Raw genomic sequence first — 7738 nt, forward strand, 5'->3', positions numbered from 1 at the left:
AAGAGCAAGCAGACATTTTGGATAGGGGGAGGAAGGTTTATGACCTCCAACACAGCTACTCAGGTCCAGCCTGAAACCAGCATCACCCTCTCCTGCCAGCTGAGCCCTCTGCCATACCCTCAGCAGTGCAGGACAGCGATCTTCGTTAACAACTCTCAATTAAGTCTCACTTATGGTCGTTCATCAAGCACCACATTTCTCGTCCGTGCCTATGGCAAGCACACCTTCACCTGCAAGGAAATTTGTGACCCCACCAAAAAACTCATTTGTGGACTTGATGTTGAATCTGGAAGTAAGGACAATGTCCTAAGCCCATGTTCTGAAGTAGTCCCTGTGGTTCCTCTGAGCTGTGGGTTAGGCAGCAGCAGTGGGTGGCCTTTCCCAGAAGAAATGCTACCTTTTGGGATCTCTTTCAAAGAATCATTAAGGATGGAAAAGACCTCTGAGATCATTGAGCCCAACCATTGACCCAACACCACTGTGGCCATTAAACCATGTGCCAAAGAGCAATGTGTAGATGTTTCCTGAACACCTCCAAGGATGGTGACTCCACCACCTCTCCTGGATTTTGTATTTAACTATCCCTGGGTGGGAACATGCAACTCCTCCATGCAACAGCCTGCTCAGAGCAAATACCACACTCTCCTGTTCCACCTTGGACAACCACCAGTTGCTCCAGGACACAGGGGATGTGTAAGGAACCTTCCTAAGGGTATCCCATATTTTCTTCTAGCCTGATGAGCTGCTGCTGCTGCAGCCATCATCTGCTGTATCCTTCTTATGTTTAACCTAAGTCTACCCTGCTCCAGATTAGAACTATTTTCCTCTGTCCTATCATGACAAGCCCTTCCAAACAGTCCTTCCCCAGTCTTTCTATAGGTCCTCTTCAGATACTGAACTAAGGTCTCCCCAGAGGCTTCTCCCCTCCAGTCTGAAAAGCCCCAATTCTTTCAGCCTATCTTCATAGCTGCTCTAGCCCTCTGATCATCTTTGTGGTCCTCCTCTGTACCTGCTCCAGCAGGTCCATGTTTCTCTTGTGTTCCTTCAGACTAATTGCAACAGCCTCCCATAGCTACAAGAGCTAACTTTTTCTTACAACTTTTCCAATAAGTTCATCAGAAAAGCAAATGCCACATAGTGCTATCTCCTTTGTAAAAAGGGTTAAAGGATGGTTCCAAGACAGGTTAACTATTTTCTGCTCCTAGCAGCACAAGATTTAGGGAAAACAGAGCAGATTTGTATGCAAAATATTTTAATTTTTTTTTAATTTATTTATGCATATTTTAAAAATTTATTGACAAGTGGCTACCCCAAAGGAGTCATTCCTGCTTGGCCAGTCATGCTTTATGACCTCACTGTTCCTCCTTATAGCTCCCCTTATAAAAATAAGCTAATAGAGGCTTTTACTGCCTCTAGCAGACAGACACACTGGAAAAACTGCCTGGATTATTTTCTGGTTTATGCATAAACAATAAAACTATTATAGAGTCTCAAAATACAGCCTCCCTGGTGACACTGAAGGGCAAGCCAAAACCAACTCAGCTGCGCTCCCAAACGCTGGCCAAGAGCAGTTGCTGCTCTGAATGACTAAACCACTAATTAAAAACTTGAGGAATTTTGAAAATTCCCTCTGTTGGTTTTAAGTGACAACTGGCAAGACAGTGCATTTTTATGTCCTTTTTTTTTATTGCTTTGCTTTATTTTTAGCCTGTGCAGCTATAGGACGCTCAGCAAGACATTTGCATTTCCAAAAGAGAAGCGTCAGCATTGCCAACCACAAATTAATCAGAAAAGCTGAACTCAGCTCAGGACTGTTAAAAATAAGCTGGGGAACTGGGTTTGGGGCTAGGGATTTTTTCCTTTTTTTTTTTTTTCCTCCCTATAACAATATTTATTTGGATCTTCCTATTGGCTCTCTTGGTTCTAGGTCTTCAGGACACACTTCATGTTTTCTTGATAATCACGTAAGAATTAGGCACCATGAATAGAATAGAATAAACCAGGTTGGAAGAGACCTTTGAGATCATCACGTCCAACCTATCATCCAACACCACCTAATCAACTAAACCATGCAACCAAGCACCCTGTCAAGTCTCCTCCTGAACACCTCCAATGATGGTGACTCCACCACCTCCCCGGGCAGCCCATTCCAATGGGCAATCACTCTCTCTGTGTAGAACTTCTTCCTAACACTCAACCTAAACCTCCCCTGGCGCAGCTTGAGACTGTGTCCTCTTGTTCTGGTGCTGGCTGCCTGCGAGAAGAGACCAACCTCTGCCTGTCTACAACCTCCTTTCAGGGAGTTGTAGACAGCAATAAGGTCTCCCCTGAGCCTTCTCTTCTCCAGGCTAAGCAGCCCCAGCTATCAGTCTCTCCTCATGGGGCTTGTGTTCCAAACCCCTCACCAACTTCATTGCCCTTCTCTGGGCACATTCCAGCAAGTCAACATCCTTCCTAATTGTTTGGCTGTTGGGGTTTTTCCCCTTTTTTATTGTCTTTGTTTGGTTGTGGGGTTTTATTTATTTTATTTTTAATCATTTGGTTTGGGATTTTTGTTTGGATTTCTTTTTCCCCCTGATTTTTTTTTTTTTTTGTGGGGGGATTTTTTGTTTAAGTTAAAAGAGAGGATCCTCTTGCCAAAATAGATTTACTGTTCACCAGTAGAGGTCTTTCTCTTAATGTCCATCTTGTGTTACCAGATGAAAGACAATAGTGCATTTCATCAGATCATATGATTCATAAGCCAGTACCTAATAGCAGCCACAATAACAAATCACTGCTTTTACCATCTCCATTAACAGCACTTGAATGAGCTCGGGTATACTTTTCCCCGGCAGACAACACTAAAAAGCATTTGCTCACATTAATCACTCAAAGGTACTCTTAAGAAAGAGACAAAACTTTAACATAACTAAATGGGCAGAATTCTCTTTCTTGTTAAGTAAATAAGGAAAGAGTGAATTTAGAGTAAATAAATAAATAAACAAAAATCAAAACCATTGCCATTCTTCAAACATTAGATTTGGGGAAAGAAAAATATAGCCTTATATAACCATTATAGCAATTAGTTGTATCCAACACCCTGGAAACTGATGACCTATTGAGGTTCCATGAGAAAAAACCAAACAACTCGTCCTGGACATATGGTCTGGAAGCTTTTTGGTTTGGTTTTTTTTTGTTGTTGTCATTTGTTTGGTTTGTTCTGGAAAAAGCTGACAATTCAGCCAGTTTGGTGTCTTGGCCTACTTTCTTGATAAAAGGGATGACATTCATATTCCATTGCTGTACTGCTTTTATCCCCGCGAGTTCCACATCCACTCTCGGTGACTAGGTGAAGATAAATGTAAGATAATGTGGCAGTTTTCAACCCACCACAGATAGCAATGCAGATTTCCTATTTGGTCTAAAAAACCCAAGTATAATTTGCATATAATTAGAGGCAGTCAAAACAAAACTAAGAACAGCATAACCTCATCTTTTCAAAAGTACAGATGGGCAGTGAATGAGACTATATAATGTCCTGCCATTGTATAATCAAAAGCCTTCAAAGAATAAGCTGCTAAGAGGCTTTTCTTTCAAGTTCTCTCAATTTTGTATTACCATATTAACTCCGGACAGTCCTGCTGTTAAAACCTAAGAAATAAATTATAGACAGCCTCACTCTAAGGGCAGCAAGGAAGTAATGTCCAGAACTTGGTACTGCAGACAACTAATTTATACAAATGTTGTGAGCAGAGATGGTTATCAGCTATTACAAGGCAGATGAGGATGTTTAGGAACCTACAACCTCAGAGGAAAGGGAAATGACTGCAGCATTTCCAAGTGTTGCTAAGTACACAGCACTGTTGCAATCACAGCTCTCTTCAGAAACTGATGATTGGACTAATGTTCACTAATCACAGAGGAAAGAAATCGTCTGAATAGAACATTTAGCTGCACATACCAGTTAGCTAGATTACATGACTACAGGCTGTAGCCTTTCCTGAGCAAGGACTGCAGCCCAACACAAGCTTGCTTATTCTCTCCTACATCAAAGCTTCACAGAGATGGTAAACCTCTCTCAGGAGAGCTACCCATTTAATAACTTGTTGGTAACACTGAATAACTACACATACTGTGATGCTGAGATGCTGTGATTTAAAATTCTCAAATTTCAAACTCTAAAAAAAAAAAAAAAAAAAAATCAGAAAAATAAAAAAACCCAAACCATAAAATTCTTATTTAAAATAGCAGTCCTAATACAGAGTCTCATTAGCATACACTAAGAATATAGCTAGGTATTTAAATGACAAAAAGGAACAGGTGTAACAAGGAAGAAAGAAGAAGGAAAAAAACACAAGAGGAGCAAATCACACCCTGGAAAAAGCAAATCATGCAGTTAAGGACTCCATTAGATACTATACAGCATAGGTGTGCAGATCCCAAGAAGTACGAATTCTCACCACTGCAGCCAAATTGTGCAATTGGCTCTTTAGACAGGAATGTAAATTAGTAAGAGCATGATAGCATAGAATTATGGAACGGTCCAGGCTGGAAGGGACTTCCAAAGCTCATCCAGTCCAACCTCCCTACAGTCAGCAGGGACATCCCCAACTAGATCAGGCTGCCCAGGGCCTCATCAAGCCTCACCTTGAATACCTCCAGGGAAGGGGCCTCAACCACCTCCCTGGGCAACCTGTTCCAGTGTTCCACCACCCTCACAGTAAAGAACTTGTTCCTAACATCCAATCTAAATCATCATATTATAGATTCCAGATGGATTGCCTTGTGTCTACATAGTCTTAAGGAAACAGTGATATGGAATGAGACACTTTGAAGTATATTACAAGTGGTCAACTTGAAGTGCATACACATTGTCTTGACTCAGCTTGCACAAACACTTCATAGAACATAGTGCCCTTGGGCTAAGACTTGCCCTGTAGATCTGACACAGGTAGGTGGACATACTGCCCATTCCCGGCTGCAGTAGCAAATAGACACCAAGGAGTATCTCAGTAGGACTAGTTATATGTGTTTACACAACTCAATCAAGCCTGATTTCTTGACTACATTAGGTAAAGACTTCACTTTTGCCATGTGTTTTTTTATCCACCCTGGCACCTTAAATCATTTACTGAAAAAATGGCTCATCTATAACTTCATTTTCCCTCCAAAGTTTCTATGACAATTCTCTCAAGACAACCATGCTAATACAGAAATCTTCATGTTTTGTACCTCAGATTTTACTCAATTAAGTACAGTGTAACTACCCAGGAACTAAGAGCAGCTCCCTACTGCAAGGACACACACCTCAAACAGGGAGAGAGGGTAAATCCATATGCTGAGAAGTTTACGTGCCTGGAGGCTTTTAACCATGGCAAACTCCACTGATAAGCTACAGACCTCCTTCACAACCCAAGCTCTTCAGTGTTATGTCCTCCCACTGGACTGCTGCATCAGGTGCGCAGATCTGAGGGTAAATGGAAAAAACTTGAGGCTTTGCAGCATGAGGGCAGGAGACAGGGCTGCAGTCCCACGACCCCATTTCCCTGTAAGCAGTTTTTACCATATTCCATAGCCTGTACTTCCCAGGGGGAAACAAAATCAGTGAGCCTAAACCTAGAAATCACAGGGAAGGCTTTATATGAGTATTGCCTTCTTGCCTGGCTGCAAAGAGCAGAAGCTTTGTAAGGGTGGTTCAGAGTGTGCTCTACTGGGCTGGTAACATGCCTTCAGGTGTGATGTGAACCCACAGCTGAAAGATTGTATTTTGTAAACATTAGAGGCGCCAATAAGCAGAAATGACAAATTGTCATGGCATTTGCCAAGTGCCCAAGGAACATGACATTCATCTAATGTCAGATTTAACTTGTTACCTCTGGTTTGCGTCCTGCCTTGCCTATCTCACTAGTCACAAGAGTTTACCGGAACATCCATCACTAGCACCAGCCAAGGCAAATAGCTTTTTCTCCCACGCTCCTTGTCTGCAAATGGTGATTCCAGTATTCCCCTCAGAAACAACAGGTGAGTAAATAAGAACAAGATTTCACTCTTCTTTTCTCCCTGTGAAGAAATGGTTACATACTCAATTATTTAATGAAGTTCTTTCCTTTCTACCATGTCATGACCCATTTTGCCTTTGCTTAGAGAAAAAGACTACAGGACTGTAACTTTACTTGCATAAATACACAAGGAAAAAAACTTGGGCAGGAAAGTTCAAGAGCAGTTTTCAGAGATTTTAATTTGTAAAGGTTTATCATTCACAATGCCAGATCCAGTTAATTATTGAGTCACTCAGTACCATGGCATCACTTCTCGGCAGTAGGAATCATCAATATTTCCTATCAATTACTCTTTTCCCATGAAGACAGACTTGCTTTTCAGTCTTGCAATTCAAGTCCACAATTAAAGTCAAAAGGAAGAAATGACTAGAAATTTCTAACCTGTTGTTCCTTCACTCGTAATTTTACTTACTGCTGAAATAATCTTGTCACAGAACATTTAGGGTTGGAAGGGACCTCCAGAGATCATCGGATCCAACCCCTCTTATAGTAGAGAAGTTCATAACTCATTTTTAATCTCAGTTAAAATAGAAATACAAACCCTGCTTGTTCCTTATCATCTCCACACTCTCACCACTTTTTGTTTTAGCTGAATTTCGCAATAGCTTCTGTTGGTGGTCACCATGCTCTTGTTTTCTAGAGCACGTTTATTCTCTGGATATTTCTCTCTGTAGCTCTACAGACTCCTTCCCTATCTGCCTCCCATTTCTTTTTACATTCAATACTGATTTATTTTTTAAACCCCACTTGACACTCATGGTTTAAGATATTTAAAACTGAATACTTACATTCTGTAAAGTGTATTGGTTCTAGATGAACATCTGTCACTTACAGCCTTTTTGGACAAGTTCATAACCTCTCAGGAGCAACCTCAATGCTACTTTAAAGACCACTCTATACTTACCAAGCCTTCCCATGTAGTCTCCAGCACCACCACAGTCTGTCTTCAAACCAGATAACTTGTCTTAGAGCACCACTAATACAGTAGCACACAACAAAGCCTTCCCAACAATGTCATTCACAGACAGATTTCCTAACAGCCAGGTTTCACTCAAACCATTGCAAGGCAAAAATTAGCTTGCTCACAGGAACTCTCTGCTGCTCTGAAGGAGTGCCACCCCTCTAGCCCACAAAGTGAGCAGGCCTGTTGATCAACTCAAAGGTCTACACTCATGGATTAATTAGAAGGCTGAAACAAGGGTCAGCAATGTGCCCTTATGGCCAAGAAGGTAAATGGGATCCTGGGGTGCATTAAGAGGAGCGTGTCCAGCAGATAAAGGGAAGTTGTCCCCTCTACTCTGCCCTGGTAAGACCTCACCTGGAATATTGCATCTAGTTTTGGGCTCCCCAGTTCAAGAGGGACAGGGACCTGCTGGAGACTGTCCATCAGAGGGCTATGAGCATGATGAAGGGACTGGAGCACTGCCCTATGAGGAGAGGCTGAGAGCTCTGGGGCTGTTTAGTCTGGAGAAGACAGAGAAGGGATTTAATAAATGTCTATAAATATCTGAGGGCTGGGGGTCAAGTGGGAGGGAACAGGCTCTGCTCAGTTGCACCCTGTGATAGGACAAGGGGCAATGGATATAAACTACAGCACAGGAGGTTCCACCTCAACAGGAGGAGGAACTTCTTCACTGTGAGGGTCATGGACCACTGGAACAGGCTGCCCCAAAGAGGTTGTAGAGTCTTCTTCCCTG

This window comes from Melanerpes formicivorus, unplaced genomic scaffold, assembly GCF_026170545.1.
Source record: "Melanerpes formicivorus ecotype bairdi unplaced genomic scaffold, bMelFor1.0.p_v2 SCAF_7, whole genome shotgun sequence".
In the NCBI taxonomy this organism is placed as follows: domain Eukaryota; kingdom Metazoa; phylum Chordata; class Aves; order Piciformes; family Picidae; genus Melanerpes; species Melanerpes formicivorus.